Here is an 18924-nt window from a genome sequence, read left to right on the forward strand (position 1 = left end):
TAGTCGGGCTGAGCTGATCCATAAGCTTTCCTTAAAACTCCAATCAAAAGAATAAACTCTTGAGAGGGGGATTAGCTCAAGTGGTAGAGCGCTCGCTTTGCATGTGAGAGGTAGTGGGATCGATGCCCACATTCTCCAAAGCTCTCTTACTGACTCCTTGCTTGCTTACGATAAGCATGAAGCAGCCAGTTTTAGTCTTAAGGGAATAATTTCATGACCTTCAAAGGTCTCTTAGAACATGGTCACTTTGGATTCCTCCAGCAAACAGTTGACATCTTTGCCACATCTCTTTTTACTTTTGGACAAAGGCTGTCCATAAGCCGAAGGAAGCAGAGGAAAGTCCAATTCAGTCAAAACTTAAGCATGTCGTGAAGTGGTACACCTATGCTTTTGGACAACGCGTACATGCAAGTTGACACCTACACATTTCCTTCTCCAAATGCTTTATCAGCAGATGAATTGAACATCTAGAGTCTCGAGTTCTGACAATCCCACTGTGAAATCTCACAACAAAACATCAAACAGTTTATGTCTGTTTATAATTTTTCAACTGAATGCACAGGTCATTCAAAAGCTGAGGCTTTCCGCCTAGCTAGGTCGAGTTCATGCCGAAACCCGGGATCGAACCAGGGACCTTTAGATCTTCAGTCTAACGCTCTCCCAACTGAGCTATTCCGGCAAACTGCAGATAAACCACGTCGAGATGCAAACGAAACTTTATCAACGACTGTTACCTTTCCTTAGGTTCTTGCAACATGCTTTCACAGCGTAACGGTTTCGGCACAGTGAAATTCACGGACAGGTACAGCAAGACCTAATTTGGCAATGTTTATCATGATGCCAACATGAGAAAACCTTGTGGGTCAATGCTGGATTCGGTATTATTTCCTAGTCGGGCTGAGCTGATCCGTAAGCTTTCCTTAAAACTCCAATCAAAAGAATAAACTCTTGAGAGGGGGATTAGCTCAAGTGGTAGAGCGCTCGCTTTGCATGCAAGAGGTAGTGGGATCGATGCCCACATTCTCCAAAGCTCTCTTACTTACTCCTTGCTTGCTTACGATAAGCATGAAGCAGCCAGCTTTAGTCTTAAGGGAATAATTTCATGACCTTCAAAGGTCTCTTAGAACATGGTCACTTTGGATTCCTCCAGCAAACAGTTGACATCTTTGCCACATCTCTTTTTACTTTTGGACAAAGGCTGTCCATAAGCCGAAGGAAGCAGAGGAAAGTCCAATTCAGTCAAAACTTAAGCATGTCGTGAAGTGGTACACCTATGCTTTTGGACAACGCGTACATGCAAGTTGACACCTACACATTTCCTTCTCCAAATGCTTTATCAGCAGATGAATTGAACATCTAGAGTCTCGAGTTCTGACAATCCCACTGTGAAATCTCACAACAAAACATCAAACAGTTTATGTCTGTTTATAATTTTTCAACTGAATGCACAGGTCATTCAAAAGCTGAGGCTTTCCGCCTAGCTAGGTCGAGTTCATGCCGAAACCCGGGATCGAACCAGGGACCTTTAGATCTTCAGTCTAACGCTCTCCCAACTGAGCTATTCCGGCAAACTGCAGATAAGCCACGTCGAGATGCAAACGAAACTTTATCAACGACTGTTACCTTTCCTTAGGTTCTTGCAACATGCTTTCACAGCGTAACGGTTTCGGCACAGTGAAATTCACGGACAGGTACAGCAAGACCTAATTTGGCAATGTTTATCATGATGCCAACATGAGAAAACCTTGTGGGTCAATGCTGGATTCGGTATTATTTCCTAGTCGGGCTGAGCTGATCCGTAAGCTTTCCTTAAAACTCCAATCAAAAGAATAAACTCTTGAGAGGGGGATTAGCTCAAGTGGTAGAGCGCTCGCTTTGCATGCGAGAGGTAGTGGGATCGATGCCCACATTCTCCAAAGCTCTCTTACTTACTCCTTGCTTGCTTACGATAAGCATGAAGCAGCCAGCTTTAGTCTTAAGGGAATAATTTCATGACCTTCAAAGGTCTCTTAGAACATGGTCACTTTGGATTCCTCCAGCAAACAGTTGACATCTTTGCCACATCTCTTTTTACTTTTGGACAAAGGCTGTCCATAAGCCGAAGGAAGCAGAGGAAAGTCCAATTCAGTCAAAACTTAAGCATGTCGTGAAGTGGTACACCTATGCTTTTGGACAACGCGTACATGCAAGTTGACACCTACACATTTCCTTCTCCAAATGCTTTATCAGCAGATGAATTGAATATCTAGAGTCTCGAGTTCTGACAATCCCACTGTGAAATCTCACAACAAAACATCAAACAGTTTATGTCTGTTTATAATTTTTCAACAGAATGCACAGGTCATTCAAAAGCTGAGGCTTTCCACCTAGCTAGGTCGAATTCATGCCGAAACCCGGGATCGAACCAGGGACCTTTAGATCTTCAGTCTAACACTCTCCCAACTGAGCTATTTCGGCAAGCTGCAGATAAACCACGTCGAGATGCAAACGAAACTTTATCAACGACTGTTACCTTTCCTTAGGTTCTTGCAACATGCTTTCACAGCGTAACGGTTTCGGCACAGTGAAATTCACGGACAGGTATGGCAAGACCTAATTTGGCAATGTTTATCATGATGCCAACATGAGAAAACCTTGTGGGTCAATGCTGGATTCGGTATTATTTCCTAGTCGGGCTGAGCTGATCCGTAAGCTTTCCTTAAAACTCCAATCAAAAGGATAAACTCTTGAGAGGGGGATTAGCTCAAGTGGTAGAGCGCTAGCTTTGCATGCGAGAGGTAGTGGGATCGATGCCCACATTCTCCAAAGCTCTCTTACTGACTCCTTGCTTGCTTACGATAAGCATGAAGCAGCCAGCTCTAGTCTTAAGGGAATCATTTCATGACCTTCAAAGGTCTCTTAGAACATGGTCACTTTGGATTCCTCCAGCAAACAGTTGACATCTTTGCCACATCTCTTTTTACTTTTGGACAAAGGCTGTCCATAAGCCAAAGGAAGCAGAGGAAAGTCCAATTCAGTCAAAACTTAAGCATGTCGTGAAGTGGTACACCTATGCTTTTGGACAACGCGTACATGCAAGTTGACACCTACACATTTCCTTCTCCAAATGCTTTATCAGCAGATGAATTGAACATCTAGAGTCTTGAGTTCTGACAATCCCACTGTGAAATCTCACAACAAAACATCAAACAGTTTATGTCTGTTTATAATTTTTCAACAGAATGCACAGGTCATTCAAAAGCTGAGGCTTTCCACCTAGCTAGGTCGAGTTCATGCCGAAACCCGGGATCGAACCAGGGACCTTTAGATCTTCAGTCTAAAGCTCTCCCAACTGAGCTATTTCGGCAAGCTGCAGATAAACCACGTCGAGATGCAAACGAAACTTTATCAACGACTGTTACCTTTCCTTAGGTTCTTGCAACATGCTTTCACAGCGTAACGGTTTCGGCACAGTGAAATTCACGGACAGGTACAGCAAGACCTAATTTGGCAATGTTTATCATGATGCCGACATGAGAAAACCTTGTGGGTCAATGCTGGATTCGGTATTATTTCCTAGTCGGGCTGAGCTGATCCGTAAGCTTTCCTTAAAACTCCAATCAAAAGAATAAACTCTTGAGAGGGGGATTAGCTCAAGTGGTAGAGCGCTCGCTTTGCATGCGAGAGGTAGTGGGATCGATGCCCACATTCTCCAAAGCTCTCTTACTGACTCCTTGCTTGCTTACGATAAGCATGAAGCAGCCAGCTTTAGTCTTAAGGGAATAATTTCATGACCTTCAAAGGTCTCTTAGAACATGGTCACTTTGGATTCCTCCAGCAAACAGTTGACATCTTTGCCACATCTCTTTTTACTTTTGGACAAAGGCTGTCCATAAGCCGAAGGAAGCAGAGGAAAGTCCAATTCAGTCAAAACTTAAGCATGTCGTGAAGTGGTACACCTATGCTTTTGGACAACGCGTACATGCAAGTTGACACCTACACATTTCCTTCTCCAAATGCTTTATCAGCAGATGAATTGAACATCTAGAGTCTCGAGTTCTGACAATCCCACTGTGAAATCTCACAACAAAACATGAAACAGTTTATGTCTGTTTATAATTTTTCAACAGAATGCACAGGTCATTCAAAAGCTGAGGCTTTCCACCTAGCTAGGTTGAATTCATGCCGAAACCCGGGATCGAACCAGGGACCTTCAGATCTTCAGTCTAACGCTCTCCCAACTGAGCTATTTCGGCAAGCTGCAGATAAACCACGTCGAGATGCAAACGAAACTTTATCAACGACTGTTACCTTTCCTTAGGTTCTTGCAACATGCTTTCACAGTGTAACGGCACAGTGAAATTCACGGACAGGTACGGCAAGACCTATTTTGGCAATGTTTAACATGATGTCAACATGAGAAAACCTTGTGGGTCAATGCTGGATTCGGTATTATTTCCTAGTCGGGCTGAGCTGATCCGTAAGCTTTCCTTAAAACTCCAATCAAAAGGATAAACTCTTGAGAGGAGGATTAGCTCAAGTGGTAGAGCGCTCACTTTGCATGCGAGAGGTAGTGGGATCAATGCCCACATTCTCCAAAGCTCTCTTACTGACTCCTTGCATGCTTACTATAAGCATGAAGCAGCCAGCTCTAGTCTTAAGGGAATCATTTCATGACCTTCAAAGGTCTCTTAGAACATGGTCACTTTGGATTCCTCCAGCAAACAGTTGACATCTTTGCCACATCTCTTTTTACTTTTGGACAAAGGCTGTCCATAAGCCGAAGGAAGCAGAGGAAAGTCCAATTCAGTCAAAACTTAAGCATGTCGTGAAGTGGTACACCTATGCTTTTGGACAACGCGTACATGCAAGTTGACACCTACACATTTCCTTCTCCAAATGCTTTATCAGCAGATGAATTGAACATCTAGAGTCTCGAGTTCTCACAATCCCACTGTGAAATCTCACAACAAAACATCAAACAGTTTATGTCTGTTTATAATTTTTCAACAGAATGCACAGGTCATTCAAAAGCTGAGGCTTTCCACCTAGCTAGGTCGAATTCATGCCGAAACCCGGGATCGAACAAGGGACCTTTAGATCTTCAGTCTAACGCTCTCCCAACTGAGCTATTTCGGCAAGCTGCAGATAAACCACGTCGAGATGCAAACGAAACTTTATCAACGACTGTTACCTTTCCTTAGGTTCTTGCAACATGCTTTCACAGCGTAACGGTTTCGGCACAGTGAAATTCACGGACAGGTACGGCAAGACCTAATTTGGCAATGTTTATCATGATGCCAACATGAGAAAACCTTGTGGGTCAATGCTGGATTCGGTATTATTTCCTAGTCGGGCTGAGCTGATCCATAAGCTTTCCTTAAAACTCCAATCAAAACTATAAACTCTTGAGAGGGGGATTAGCTCAAGTGGTAGAGCGCTCGCTTTGCATGCGAGAGGTAGTGGGGTCGATGCCCACATTCTCCAAAGCTCTCTTACTGACTCCTTGCTTGCTTACGATAAGCATGAAGCAGCCAGCTCTAGTCTTAAGGGAATCATTTCATGACCTTCAAAGGTCTCTTAGAACATGGTCACTTTGGATTCCTCCAGCAAACAGTTGACATCTTTGCCACATCTCTTTTTACTTCTGGACAAAGACTGTCCATAAGCCGAAAGAAGCAGAGGAAAGTCCAATTCAGTCAAAACTTAAGCATGTCGTGAAGTGGTACACCTATGCTTTTGGACAACGCGTACATGCAAGTTGACACCTACACATTTCCTTCTCCAAATGCTTTATCAGCAGATGAATTGAACATCTAGAGTCTCGAGTTCTGACAATCCCACTGTGAAATCTCACAACAAAACATCAAACAGTTTATGTCTGTTTATAATTTTTCAACAGAATGCACAGGTCATTCAAAAGCTGAGGCTTTCCACCTAGATAGGTCGAATTCATGCCGAAACCCGGGATCGAACCAGGGACCTTTAGATCTTCAGTCTAACACTCTCCCAACTGAGCTATTTCGGCAAGCTGCAGATAAACCACGTCGAGATGCAAACGAAACTTTATCAACGACTGTTACCTTTCCTTAGGTTCTTGCAACATGCTTTCACAGCGTAACGGCACAGTGAAATTCACGGACAGGTACGGCAAGACCTATTTTGGCAATGTTTATCATGATGCCAACATGAGAAAACCTTGTGGGTCAATGCTGGATTCGGTATTATTTCCTAGTCGGGCTGAGCTGATCCGTAAGCTTTCCTTAAAACTCCAATCAAAAGAATAAACTCTTGAGAGGAGGATTAGCTCAAGTGGTAGAGCGCTCGCTTTGCATGTGAGAGGTAGTGGGATCAATGCCCACATTCTCCAAAGCTCTCTTACTGACTCCTTGCTTGCTTACTATAAGCATGAAGCAGCCAGCTCTAGTCTTAAGGGAATCATTTCATGACCTTCAAAGGTCTCTTAGAACATGGTCACTTTGGATTCCTCCAGCAAACAGTTGACATCTTTGCCACATCTCTTTTTACTTTTTGACAAAGACTGTCCATAAGCCGAAGGAAGCAGAGGAAAGTCCAATTCAATCAAAACTTAAGCATGTCGTGAAGTGGTACACCTATGCTTTTGGACAACGCGTACATGCAAAGTTGACACCTACACATTTCCTTCTCCAAATGCTTTATCAGCAGATGAATTGAACATCTAGAGTCTCGAGTTCTGACAATCCCACTGTGAAATCTCACAACAAAACATCAAACAGTTTATGTCTGTTTATAATTTTTCAACAGAATGCACAGGTCATTCAAAAGCTGAGGCTTTCCACCTAGCTAGGTCGAATTCATGCCGAAACCCGGGATCGAACCAGGGACCTTTAGATCTTCAGTCTAACGCTCGCCCACCTGAGCTATTTCAGCAAGCTGCAGATAAACCACGTCGAGATGCAATCGAAACTTTATCAACGACTGTTACCTTTCCTTAGGTTCTTGCAACATGCTTTCACAGCGTAACGGTTTCGGCACAGTGAAATTCACGGACAGGTACGGCAAGACCTAATTTGGCAATGTTTATCATGATGCCAACATGAGAAAACCTTGTGGGTCAATGCTGGATTCGGTATTATTTCCTAGTCGGGCTGAGCTGATCCGTAAGCTTTCCTTAAAACTCCAATCAAAAGAATAAACTCTTGAGAGGGGGATTAGCTCAAGTGGTAGAGCGCTCGCTTTGCATGCGAGAGGTAGTGGGATCGATGCCCACATTCTCCAAAGCTCTCTTACTCACTCCTTGCTTGCTTACGATAAGCATGAAGCAGCCAGCTCTAGTCTTAAGGGAATCATTTCATGACCTTCAAAGGTCTCTTAGAACATGGTCACTTTGGATTCCTCCAGCAAACAGTTGACATCTTTGCCACATCTCTTTTTACTTTTTGACAAAGACTGTCCATAAGCCGAAGGAAGCAGAGGAAAGTCCAATTCAGTCAAAACTTAAGCATGTCGTGAAGTGGTACACCTATGCTTTTGGACAACGCGTACATGCAAAGTTGACACCTACACATTTCCTTCTCCAAATGCTTTATCAGCAGATGAATTGAACATCTAGAGTCTCGAGTTCTGACAATCCCACTGTGAAATCTCACAACAAAACATCAAACAGTTTATGTCTGTTTATAATTTTTCAACAGAATGCACAGGTCATTCAAAAGCTGAGGCTTTCCACCTAGCTAGGTCGAATTCAAGCCGAAACCCGGGATCGAACCAGGGACCTTTAGATCTTCAGTCTAACGCTCGCCCACCTGAGCTATTTCAGCAAGCTGCAGATAAACCACGTCGAGATGCAATCGAAACTTTATCAACGACTGTTACCTTTCCTTAGGTTCTTGCAACATGCTTTCACAGCGTAACGGTTTCGGCACAGTGAAATTCACGGACAGGTACGGCAAGACCTAATTTGGCAATGTTTATCATGATGCCAACATGAGAAAACCTTGTGGGTCAATGCTGGATTCGGTATTATTTCCTAGTCGGGCTGAGCTGATCCGTAAGCTTTCCTTAAAACTCCAATCAAAAGAATAAACTCTTGAGAGGGGGATTAGCTCAAGTGGTAGAGCGCTCGCTTTGCATGCGAGAGGTAGTGGGATCGATGCCCACATTCTCCAAAGCTCTCTTACTCACTCCTTGCATGCTTACGATAAGCATGAAGCAGCCAGCTCTAGTCTTAAGGGAATCATTTCATGACCTTCAAAGGTCTCTTAGAACATGGTCACTTTGGATTCCTCCAGCAAACAGTTGACATCTTTGCCACATCTCTTTTTACTTTTGGACAAAGACTGTCCATAAGCCGAAGGAAGCAGAGGAAAGTCCAATTCAGTCAAAACTTAAGCATGTCGTGAAGTGGTACACCTATGCTTTTGGACAACGCGTACATGCAAGTTGACACCTACACATTTCCTTCTCCAAATGCTTTATCAGCAGATGAATTGAACATCTAGAGTCTCGAGTTCTGACAATCCCACTGTGAAATCTCACAACAAAACATCAAACAGTTTATAATTTTTCAACAGAATGCACAGGTCATTCAAAAGCTGAGGCTTTCCGCCTAGCTAGGTCGAGTTCATGCCGAAACCCGGGATCGAACCAGGGACCTTTATATCTTCAGTCTAACGCTCTCCCAACTGAGCTATTTCGGCAAGCTGCAGATAAACCACGTCGAGATGCAAACGAAACTTTATCAACGACTGTTACCTTTCCTTAGGTTCTTGCAACATGCTTTCACAGCGTAACGGTTTCGGCACAGTGAAATTCACGGACAGGTACAGCAAGACCTAATTTGGCAATGTTTATCATGATGCCAACATGAGAAAACCTTGTGGGTCAATGCTGGATTCGGTATTATTTCCTAGTCGGGCTGAGCTGATCCGTAAGCTTTCCTTAAAACTCCAATCAAAAGAATAAACTCTTGAGAGGGGGATTAGCTCAAGTGGTAGAGCGCTCGCTTTGCATGCGAGAGGTAGTGGGATAGATGCCCACATTCTCCAAAGCTCTCTTACTGACTCCTTGCTTGCTTACGATAAGCATGAAGCAGCCAGCTCTAGTCTTAAGGGAATAATTTCATGACCTTCAAAGGTCTCTTAGAACATGGTCACTTTGGATTCCTCCAGCAAACAGTTGACATCTTTGCCACATCTCTTTTTACTTTTGGACAAAGGCTGTCCATAAGCCGAAGGAAGCAGAGGAAAGTCCAATTCAGTCAAAACTTAAGCATGTCGTGAAGTGGTACACCTATGCTTTTGGACAACGCGTACATGCAAGTTGACACCTACACATTTCCTTCTCCAAATGCTTTATCAGCAGATGAATTGAACATCTAGAGTCTCGAGTTCTGACAATCCCACTGTGAAATCTCACAACAAAACATCAAACAGTTTATGTCTGTTTATAATTTTTCAACAGAATGCACAGGTCATTCAAAAGCTGAGGCTTTCCACCTAGCTAGGTCGAATTCATGCCGAAACCCGGGATCGAACCAAGGACCTTTAGATCTTCAGTCTAACGCTCTCCCAACTGAGCTATTTCGGCAAGCTGCAGATAAACCACGTCGAGATGCAAACGAAACTTTATCAACGACTGTTACCTTTCCTTAGGTTCTTGCAACATGCTTTCACAGCGTAACGGTTTCGGCACAGTGAAATTCACGGACAGGTACGGCAAGACCTAATTTGGCAATGTTTATCATGATGCCAACATGAGAAAACCTTGTGGGTCAATGCTGGATTCGGTATTATTTCCTAGTCGGGCTGAGCTGATCCGTAAGCTTTCCTTAAAACTCCAATCAAAAGAATAAACTCTTGAGAGGGGGATTAGCTCAAGTGGTAGAGCGCTCGCTTTGCATGCGAGAGGTAGTGGGATAGATGCCCACATTCTCCAAAGCTCTCTTACTGACTCCTTGCTTGCTTACGATAAGCATGAAGCAGCCAGCTCTAGTCTTAAGGGAATAATTTCATGTCCTTCAAAGGTCTCTTAGAACATGGTCACTTTGGATTCCTCCAGCAAACAGTTGACATCTTTGCCACATCTCTTTTTACTTTTGGACAAAGGCTGTCCATAAGCCGAAGGAAGCAGAGGAAAGTCCAATTCAGTCAAAACTTAAGCATGTCGTGAAGTGGTACACCTATGCTTTTGGACAACGCGTACATGCAAGTTGACACCTACACATTTCCTTCTCCAAATGCTTTATCAGCAGATGAATTGAACATCTAGAGTCTCGAGTTCTGACAATCCCACTGTGAAATCTCACAACAAAACATCAAACAGTTTATGTCTGTTTATAATTTTTCAACAGAATGCACAGGTCATTCAAAAGCTGAGGCTTTCCGCCTAGCTAGGTCGAGTTCATGCCGAAACCCGGGATCGAACCAGGGACCTTTATATCTTCAGTCTAACGCTCTCCCAACTGAGCTATTTCGGCAAGCTTCAGATAAACCACGTCGAGATGCAAACGAAACTTTATCAACGACTGTTACCTTTCCTTAGGTTCTTGCAACATGCTTTCACAGCGTAACGGTTTCGGCACAGTGAAATTCACGGACAGGTACAGCAAGACCTAATTTGGCAATGTTTATCATGATGCCAACATGAGAAAACCTTGTGGGTCAATGCTGGATTCGGTATTATTTCCTAGTCGGGCTGAGCTGATCCGTAAGCTTTCCTTAAAACTCCAATCAAAAGAATAAACTCTTGAGAGGGGGATTAGCTCAAGTGGTAGAGCGCTCGCTTTGCATGCGAGAGGTAGTGGGATAGATGCACACATTCTCCAAAGCTCTCTTACTGACTCCTTGCTTGCTTACGATAAGCATGAAGCAGCCAGCTCTAGTCTTAAGGGAATAATTTCATGACCTTCAAAGGTCTCTTAGAACATGGTCACTTTGGATTCCTCCAGCAAACAGTTGACATCTTTGCCACATCTCTTTTTACTTTTGGACAAAGGCTGTCCATAAGCCGAAGGAAGCAGAGGAAAGTCCAATTCAGTCAAAACTTAAGCATGTCGTGAAGTGGTACACCTATGCTTTTGGACAACGCGTACATGCAAGTTGACACCTACACATTTCCTTCTCCAAATGCTTTATCAGCAGATGAATTGAACATCTAGAGTCTCGAGTTCTGACAATCCCACTGTGAAATCTCACAACAAAACATCAAACAGTTTATGTCTGTTTATAATTTTTCAACAGAATGCACAGGTCATTCAAAAGCTGAGGCTTTCCACCTAGCTAGGTCGAATTCATGCCGAAACCCGGGATCGAACCAGGGACCTTTAGATCTTCAGTCTAACGCTCTCCCAACTGAGCTATTTCGGCAAGCTGCAGATAAACCACGTCGAGATGCAAACGAAACTTTATCAACGACTGTTACCTTTCCTTAGGTTCTTGCAACATGCTTTCACAGCGTAACGGTTTCGGCACAGTGAAATTCACGGACAGGTACGGCAAGACCTAATTTGGCAATGTTTATCATGATGCCAACATGAGAAAACCTTGTGGGTCAATGCTGGATTCGGTATTATTTCCTAGTCGGGCTGAGCTGATCCGTAAGCTTTCCTTAAAACTCCAATCAAAACTATAAACTCTTGAGAGGGGGATTAGCTCAAGTGGTAGAGCGCTCGCTTTGCATGCGAGAGGTAGTGGGGTCGATGCCCACATTCTCCAAAGCTCTCTTACTGACTCCTTGCTTGCTTACGATAAGCATGAAGCAGCCAGCTCTAGTCTTAAGGGAATAATTTCATGACCTTCAAAGGTCTCTTAGAACATGGTCACTTTGGATTCCTCCAGCAAACAGTTGACATCTTTGCCACATCTCTTTTTACTTTTGGACAAAGACTGTCCATAAGCCGAAAGAAGCAGAGGAAAGTCCAATTCAGTCAAAACTTAAGCATGTCGTGAAGTGGTACACCTATGCTTTTGGACAACGCGTACATGCAAGTTGACACCTACACATTTCCTTCTCCAAATGCTTTATCAGCAGATGAATTGAACATCTAGAGTCTTGAGTTCTGACAATCCCACTGTGAAATCTCACAACAAAACATCAAACAGTTTATGTCTGTTTATAATTTTTCAACAGAATGCACAGGTCATTCAAAAGCTGAGGCTTTCCGCCTAGCTAGGTCGAGTTCATGCAGAAACCCGGGATCGAACCAGGGAGCTTTAGATCTTCAGTCTAACGCTCTCCCAACTGAGCTATTTCGGCAAGCTGCAGATAAACCACGTCGAGATGCAAACGAAACTTTATCAACGACTGTTACCTTTCCTTAGGTTCTTGCAACATGCTTTCACAGCGTAACGGTTTCGGCACAGTGAAATTCACGGACAGGTACAGCAAGACCTAATTTGGCAATGTTTATCATGATGCCAACATGAGAAAACCTTGTGGGTCAATGCTGGATTCGGTATTATTACCTAGTCGGGCTGAGCTGATCCGTAAGCTTTCCTTAAAACTCCAATCAAAAGAATAAACTCTTGAGAGGGGGATTAGCTCAAGTGGTAGAGCGCTCGCTTTGCATGCGAGAGGTAGTGGGATAGATGCCCACATTCTCCAAAGCTCTCTTACTGACTCCTTGCTTGCTTACGATAAGCATGAAGCAGCCAGCTCTAGTCTTAAGGGAATAATTTCATGACCTTCAAAGGTCTCTTAGAACATGGTCACTTTGGATTCCTCCAGCAAACAGTTGACATCTTTGCCACATCTCTTTTTACTTTTGGACAAAGGCTGTCCATAAGCCGAAGGAAGCAGAGGAAAGTCCAATTCAGTCAAAACTTAAGCATGTCGTGAAGTGGTACACCTATGCTTTTGGACAACGCGTACATGCAAGTTGACACCTACACATTTCCTTCTCCAAATGCTTTATCAGCAGATGAATTGAACATCTAGAGTCTCGAGTTCTGACAATCCCACTGTGAAATCTCACAACAAAACATCAAACAGTTTATGTCTGTTTATAATTTTTCAACAGAATGCACAGGTCATTCAAAAGCTGAGGCTTTCCACCTAGCTAGGTCGAATTCATGCCGAAACCCGGGATCGAACCAGGGACCTTTAGATCTTCAGTCTAACGCTCTCCCAACTGAGCTATTTCGGCAAGCTGCAGATAAACCACGTCGAGATGCAAACGAAACTTTATCAACGACTGTTACCTTTCCTTAGGTTCTTGCAACATGCTTTCACAGCGTAACGGTTTCGGCACAGTGAAATTCACGGACAGGTACAGCAAGACCTAATTTGGCAATGTTTATCATGATGCCAACATGAGAAAACCTTGTGGGTCAATGCTGGATTCGGTATTATTACCTAGTCGGGCTGAGCTGATCCGTAAGCTTTCCTTAAAACTCCAATCAAAAGAATAAACTCTTGAGAGGGGGATTAGCTCAAGTGGTAGAGCGCTCGCTTTGCATGCGAGAGGTAGTGGGATAGATGCCCACATTCTCCAAAGCTCTCTTACTGACTCCTTGCTTGCTTACGATAAGCATGAAGCAGCCAGCTCTAGTCTTAAGGGAATAATTTCATGACCTTCAAAGGTCTCTTAGAACATGGTCACTTTGGATTCCTCCAGCAAACAGTTGACATCTTTGCCACATCTCTTTTTACTTTTGGACAAAGGCTGTCCATAAGCCGAAGGAAGCAGAGGAAAGTCCAATTCAGTCAAAACTTAAGCATGTCGTGAAGTGGTACACCTATGCTTTTGGACAACGCGTACATGCAAGTTGACACCTACACATTTCCTTCTCCAAATGCTTTATCAGCAGATGAATTGAACATCTAGAGTCTCGAGTTCTGACAATCCCACTGTGAAATCTCACAACAAAACATCAAACAGTTTATGTCTGTTTATAATTTTTCAACAGAATGCACAGGTCATTCAAAAGCTGAGGCTTTCCACCTAGCTAGGTCGAATTCATGCCGAAACCCGGGATCGAACCAGGGACCTTTAGATCTTCAGTCTAACGCTCTCCCAACTGAGCTATTTCGGCAAGCTGCAGATAAACCACGTCGAGATGCAAACGAAACTTTATCAACGACTGTTACCTTTCCTTAGGTTCTTGCAACATGCTTTCACAGCGTAATGGTTTCGGCACAGTGAAATTCACGGACAGGTACGGCAAGACCTAATTTGGCAATGTTTATCATGATGCCAACATGAGAAAACCTTGTGGGTCAATGCTGGATTCGGTATTATTTCCTAGTCGGGCTGAGCTGATCCGTAAGCTTTCCTTAAAACTCCAATCAAAACTATAAACTCTTGAGAGGGGGATTAGCTCAAGTGGTAGAGCGCTCGCTTTGCATGCGAGAGGTAGTGGGGTCGATGCCCACATTCTCCAAAGCTCTCTTACTGACTCCTTGCTTGCTTACGATAAGCATGAAGCAGCCAGCTCTAGTCTTAAGGGAATAATTTCATGACCTTCAAAGGTCTCTTAGAACATGGTCACTTTGGATTCCTCCAGCAAACAGTTGACATCTTTGCCACATCTCTTTTTACTTTTGGACAAAGGCTGTCCATAAGCCGAAGGAAGCAGAGGAAAGTCCAATTCAGTCAAAACTTAAGCATGTCGTGAAGTGGTACACCTATGCTTTTGGACAACGCGTACATGCAAGTTGACACCTACACATTTCCTTCTCCAAATGCTTTATCAGCAGATGAATTGAACATCTAGAGTCTCGAGTTCTGACAATCCCACTGTGAAATCTCACAACAAAACATCAAACAGTTTATGTCTGTTTATAATTTTTCAACAGAATGCACAGGTCATTCAAAAGCTGAGGCTTTCCACCTAGCTAGGTCGAATTCATGCCAAAACCCGGGATCGAACCAGGGACCTTTAGATCTTCAGTCTAACGCTCTCCCAACTGAGCTATTTCGGCAAGCTGCAGATAAACCACGTCGAGATGCAAACGAAACTTTATCAACGACTGTTACCTTTCCTTAGGTTCTTGCAACATGCTTTCACAGCGTAACGGTTTCGGCACAGTGAAATTCACGGACAGGTACGGCAAGACCTAATTTGGCAATGTTTATCATGATGCCAACATGAGAAAACCTTGTGGGTCAATGCTGGATTCGGTATTATTTCCTAGTCGGGCTGAGCTGATCCGTAAGCTTTCCTTAAAACTCCAATCAAAACTATAAACTCTTGAGAGGGGGATTAGCTCAAGTGGTAGAGCGCTCGCTTTGCATGCGAGAGGTAGTGGGGTCGATGCACACATTCTCCAAAGCTCTCTTACTGACTCCTTGCTTGCTTACGATAAGCATGAAGCAGCCAGCTCTAGTCTTAAGGGAATAATTTCATGACCTTCAAAGGTCTCTTAGAACATGGTCACTTTGGATTCCTCCAGCAAACAGTTGACATCTTTGCCACATCTCTTTTTACTTTTGGACAAAGACTGTCCATAAGCCGAAAGAAGCAGAGGAAAGTCCAATTCAGTCAAAACTTAAGCATGTCGTGAAGTGGTACACCTATGCTTTTGGACAACGCGTACATGCAAGTTGACACCTACACATTTCCTTCTCCAAATGCTTTATCAGCAGATGAATTGAACATCTAGAGTCTTGAGTTCTGACAATCCCACTGTGAAATCTCACAACAAAACATCAAACAGTTTATGTCTGTTTATAATTTTTCAACAGAATGCACAGGTCATTCAAAAGCTGAGGCTTTCCGCCTAGCTAGGTCGAGTTCATGCAGAAACCCGGGATCGAACCAGGGAGCTTTAGATCTTCAGTCTAACGCTCTCCCAACTGAGCTATTTCGGCAAGCTGCAGATAAACCACGTCGAGATGCAAACGAAACTTTATCAACGACTGTTACCTTTCCTTAGGTTCTTGCAACATGCTTTCACAGCGTAACGGTTTCGGCACAGTGAAATTCACGGACAGGTACAGCAAGACCTAATTTGGCAATGTTTATCATGATGCCAACATGAGAAAACCTTGTGGGTCAATGCTGGATTCGGTATTATTACCTAGTCGGGCTGAGCTGATCCGTAAGCTTTCCTTAAAACTCCAATCAAAAGAATAAACTCTTGAGAGGGGGATTAGCTCAAGTGGTAGAGCGCTCGCTTTGCATGCGAGAGGTAGTGGGATAGATGCCCACATTCTCCAAAGCTCTCTTACTGACTCCTTGCTTGCTTACGATAAGCATGAAGCAGCCAGCTCTAGTCTTAAGGGAATAATTTCATGACCTTCAAAGGTCTCTTAGAACATGGTCACTTTGGATTCCTCCAGCAAACAGTTGACATCTTTGCCACATCTCTTTTTACTTTTGGACAAAGGCTGTCCATAAGCCGAAGGAAGCAGAGGAAAGTCCAATTCAGTCAAAACTTAAGCATGTCGTGAAGTGGTACACCTATGCTTTTGGACAACGCGTACATGCAAGTTGACACCTACACATTTCCTTCTCCAAATGCTTTATCAGCAGATGAATTGAACATCTAGAGTCTCGAGTTCTGACAATCCCACTGTGAAATCTCACAACAAAACATCAAACAGTTTATGTCTGTTTATAATTTTTCAACAGAATGCACAGGTCATTCAAAAGCTGAGGCTTTCCACCTAGCTAGGTCGAATTCATGCCGAAACCCGGGATCGAACCAGGGACCTTTAGATCTTCAGTCTAACGCTCTCCCAACTGAGCTATTTCGGCAAGCTGCAGATAAACCACGTCGAGATGCAAACGAAACTTTATCAACGACTGTTACCTTTCCTTAGGTTCTTGCAACATGCTTTCACAGCGTAACGGTTTCGGCACAGTGAAATTCACGGACAGGTACAGCAAGACCTAATTTGGCAATGTTTATCATGATGCCAACATGAGAAAACCTTGTGGGTCAATGCTGGATTCGGTATTATTACCTAGTCGGGCTGAGCTGATCCGTAAGCTTTCCTTAAAACTCCAATCAAAAGAATAAACTCTTGAGAGGGGGATTAGCTCAAGTGGTAGAGCGCTCGCTTTGCATGCGAGAGGTAGTGGGATAGATGCCCACATTCTCCAAAGCTCTCTTACTGACTCCTTGCTTGCTTACGATAAGCATGAAGCAGCCAGCTCTAGTCTTAAGGGAATAATTTCATGACCTTCAAAGGTCTCTTAGAACATGGTCACTTTGGATTCCTCCAGCAAACAGTTGACATCTTTGCCACATCTCTTTTTACTTTTGGACAAAGGCTGTCCATAAGCCGAAGGAAGCAGAGGAAAGTCCAATTCAGTCAAAACTTAAGCATGTCGTGAAGTGGTACACCTATGCTTTTGGACAACGCGTACATGCAAGTTGACACCTACACATTTCCTTCTCCAAATGCTTTATCAGCAGATGAATTGAACATCTAGAGTCTCGAGTTCTGACAATCCCACTGTGAAATCTCACAACAAAACATCAAACAGTTTATGTCTGTTTATAATTTTTCAACAGAATGCACAGGTCATTCAAAAGCTGAGGCTTTCCACCTAGCTAGGTCGAATTCATGCCGAAACCCGGGATCGAACCAGGGACCTTTAGATCTTCAGTCTAACGCTCTCCCAACTGAGCTATTTCGGCAAGCTGCAGATAAACCACGTCGAGATGCAAACGAAACTTTATCAACGACTGTTACCTTTCCTTAGGTTCTTGCAACATGCTTTCACAGCGTAATGGTTTCGGCACAGTGAAATTCACGGACAGGTACGGCAAGACCTAATTTGGCAATGTTTATCATGATGCCAACATGAGAAAACCTTGTGGGTCAATGCTGGATTCGGTATTATTTCCTAGTCGGGCTGAGCTGATCCGTAAGCTTTCCTTAAAACTCCAATCAAAACTATAAACTCTTGAGAGGGGGATTAGCTCAAGTGGTAGAGCGCTCGCTTTGCATGCGAGAGGTAGTGGGGTCGATGCCCACATTCTCCAAAGCTCTCTTACTGACTCCTTGCTTGCTTACGATAAGCATGAAGCAGCCAGCTCTAGTCTTAAGGGAATAATTTCATGACCTTCAAAGGTCTCTTAGAACATGGTCACTTTGGATTCCTCCAGCAAACAGTTGACATCTTTGCCACATCTCTTTTTACTTTTGGACAAAGGCTGTCCATAAGCCGAAGGAAGCAGAGGAAAGTCCAATTCAGTCAAAACTTAAGCATGTCGTGAAGTGGTACACCTATGCTTTTGGACAACGCGTACATGCAAGTTGACACCTACACATTTCCTTCTCCAAATGCTTTATCAGCAGATGAATTGAACATCTAGAGTCTCGAGTTCTGACAATCCCACTGTGAAATCTCACAACAAAACATCAAACAGTTTATGTCTGTTTATAATTTTTCAACAGAATGCACAGGTCATTCAAAAGCTGAGGCTTTCCACCTAGCTAGGTCGAATTCATGCCAAAACCCGGGATCGAACCAGGGACCTTTAGATCTTCAGTCTAACGCTCTCCCAACTGAGCTATTTCGGCAAGCTGCAGATAAACCACGTCGAGATGCAAACGAAACTTTATCAACGACTGTTACCTTTCCTTAGGTTCTTGCAACATGCTTTCACAGCGTAACGGTTTCGGCACAGTGAAATTCACGGACAGGTACGGCAAGACCTAATTTGGCAATGTTTATCATGATGCCAACATGAGAAAACCTTGTGGGTCAATGCTGGATTCGGTATTATTTCCTAGTCGGGCTGAGCTGATCCGTAAGCTTTCCTTAAAACTCCAATCAAAACTATAAACTCTTGAGAGGGGGATTAGCTCAAGTGGTAGAGCGCTCGCTTTGCATGCGAGAGGTAGTGGGGTCGATGCCCACATTCTCCAAAGCTCTCTTACTGACTCCTTGCTTGCTTACGATAAGCATGAAGCAGCCAGCTCTAGTCTTAAGGGAATAATTTCATGACCTTCAAAGGTCTCTTAGAACATGGTCACTTTGGATTCCTCCAGCAAACAGTTGACAT

General features: G+C 43.6%; 21 non-coding genes across 21 annotated transcripts; all 21 read right to left on the reverse strand.

The window, feature by feature from the left end:
- Nucleotides 1-606: 606 nt before the first annotated feature.
- Nucleotides 607-679, reverse strand: trnaf-gaa (transfer RNA phenylalanine (anticodon GAA)). The gene has a single exon. It is a non-coding gene; the product is annotated as a tRNA-Phe (tRNA).
- An 816-nt stretch (nucleotides 680-1495) lies between these two features.
- On the reverse strand, nucleotides 1496-1568 carry trnaf-gaa (transfer RNA phenylalanine (anticodon GAA)). Its single transcript has one exon. It is a non-coding gene; the product is annotated as a tRNA-Phe (tRNA).
- An 816-nt stretch (nucleotides 1569-2384) lies between these two features.
- Nucleotides 2385-2457, reverse strand: trnaf-gaa (transfer RNA phenylalanine (anticodon GAA)). Its single transcript has one exon. It is a non-coding gene; the product is annotated as a tRNA-Phe (tRNA).
- An 816-nt stretch (nucleotides 2458-3273) lies between these two features.
- On the reverse strand, nucleotides 3274-3346 carry trnaf-gaa (transfer RNA phenylalanine (anticodon GAA)). The gene has a single exon. It is a non-coding gene; the product is annotated as a tRNA-Phe (tRNA).
- Nucleotides 3347-4162: 816 nt separating this feature from the next.
- trnaf-gaa (transfer RNA phenylalanine (anticodon GAA)) lies at nucleotides 4163-4235 on the reverse strand. The gene has a single exon. It is a non-coding gene; the product is annotated as a tRNA-Phe (tRNA).
- An 810-nt stretch (nucleotides 4236-5045) lies between these two features.
- Nucleotides 5046-5118, reverse strand: trnaf-gaa (transfer RNA phenylalanine (anticodon GAA)). The gene has a single exon. It is a non-coding gene; the product is annotated as a tRNA-Phe (tRNA).
- Nucleotides 5119-5934: 816 nt separating this feature from the next.
- Nucleotides 5935-6007, reverse strand: trnaf-gaa (transfer RNA phenylalanine (anticodon GAA)). The gene has a single exon. It is a non-coding gene; the product is annotated as a tRNA-Phe (tRNA).
- An 811-nt stretch (nucleotides 6008-6818) lies between these two features.
- Nucleotides 6819-6891, reverse strand: trnaf-gaa (transfer RNA phenylalanine (anticodon GAA)). The gene has a single exon. It is a non-coding gene; the product is annotated as a tRNA-Phe (tRNA).
- Nucleotides 6892-7708: 817 nt separating this feature from the next.
- On the reverse strand, nucleotides 7709-7781 carry trnaf-gaa (transfer RNA phenylalanine (anticodon GAA)). Its single transcript has one exon. It is a non-coding gene; the product is annotated as a tRNA-Phe (tRNA).
- Nucleotides 7782-8587: 806 nt separating this feature from the next.
- On the reverse strand, nucleotides 8588-8660 carry trnaf-gaa (transfer RNA phenylalanine (anticodon GAA)). Its single transcript has one exon. It is a non-coding gene; the product is annotated as a tRNA-Phe (tRNA).
- An 816-nt stretch (nucleotides 8661-9476) lies between these two features.
- On the reverse strand, nucleotides 9477-9549 carry trnaf-gaa (transfer RNA phenylalanine (anticodon GAA)). Its single transcript has one exon. It is a non-coding gene; the product is annotated as a tRNA-Phe (tRNA).
- Nucleotides 9550-10365: 816 nt separating this feature from the next.
- trnaf-gaa (transfer RNA phenylalanine (anticodon GAA)) lies at nucleotides 10366-10438 on the reverse strand. The gene has a single exon. It is a non-coding gene; the product is annotated as a tRNA-Phe (tRNA).
- An 816-nt stretch (nucleotides 10439-11254) lies between these two features.
- On the reverse strand, nucleotides 11255-11327 carry trnaf-gaa (transfer RNA phenylalanine (anticodon GAA)). Its single transcript has one exon. It is a non-coding gene; the product is annotated as a tRNA-Phe (tRNA).
- An 816-nt stretch (nucleotides 11328-12143) lies between these two features.
- Nucleotides 12144-12216, reverse strand: trnaf-gaa (transfer RNA phenylalanine (anticodon GAA)). The gene has a single exon. It is a non-coding gene; the product is annotated as a tRNA-Phe (tRNA).
- Nucleotides 12217-13032: 816 nt separating this feature from the next.
- Nucleotides 13033-13105, reverse strand: trnaf-gaa (transfer RNA phenylalanine (anticodon GAA)). The gene has a single exon. It is a non-coding gene; the product is annotated as a tRNA-Phe (tRNA).
- An 816-nt stretch (nucleotides 13106-13921) lies between these two features.
- Nucleotides 13922-13994, reverse strand: trnaf-gaa (transfer RNA phenylalanine (anticodon GAA)). The gene has a single exon. It is a non-coding gene; the product is annotated as a tRNA-Phe (tRNA).
- An 816-nt stretch (nucleotides 13995-14810) lies between these two features.
- Nucleotides 14811-14883, reverse strand: trnaf-gaa (transfer RNA phenylalanine (anticodon GAA)). Its single transcript has one exon. It is a non-coding gene; the product is annotated as a tRNA-Phe (tRNA).
- Nucleotides 14884-15699: 816 nt separating this feature from the next.
- On the reverse strand, nucleotides 15700-15772 carry trnaf-gaa (transfer RNA phenylalanine (anticodon GAA)). Its single transcript has one exon. It is a non-coding gene; the product is annotated as a tRNA-Phe (tRNA).
- Nucleotides 15773-16588: 816 nt separating this feature from the next.
- On the reverse strand, nucleotides 16589-16661 carry trnaf-gaa (transfer RNA phenylalanine (anticodon GAA)). Its single transcript has one exon. It is a non-coding gene; the product is annotated as a tRNA-Phe (tRNA).
- An 816-nt stretch (nucleotides 16662-17477) lies between these two features.
- On the reverse strand, nucleotides 17478-17550 carry trnaf-gaa (transfer RNA phenylalanine (anticodon GAA)). Its single transcript has one exon. It is a non-coding gene; the product is annotated as a tRNA-Phe (tRNA).
- An 816-nt stretch (nucleotides 17551-18366) lies between these two features.
- Nucleotides 18367-18439, reverse strand: trnaf-gaa (transfer RNA phenylalanine (anticodon GAA)). The gene has a single exon. It is a non-coding gene; the product is annotated as a tRNA-Phe (tRNA).
- Between the last annotated feature and the right edge of the window lie 485 nt (nucleotides 18440-18924).

The sequence above is a fragment of the Brachyhypopomus gauderio genome, unplaced genomic scaffold (assembly GCF_052324685.1).
Source record: "Brachyhypopomus gauderio isolate BG-103 unplaced genomic scaffold, BGAUD_0.2 sc90, whole genome shotgun sequence".
Classification (NCBI taxonomy): Eukaryota; Metazoa; Chordata; class Actinopteri; order Gymnotiformes; family Hypopomidae; genus Brachyhypopomus; species Brachyhypopomus gauderio.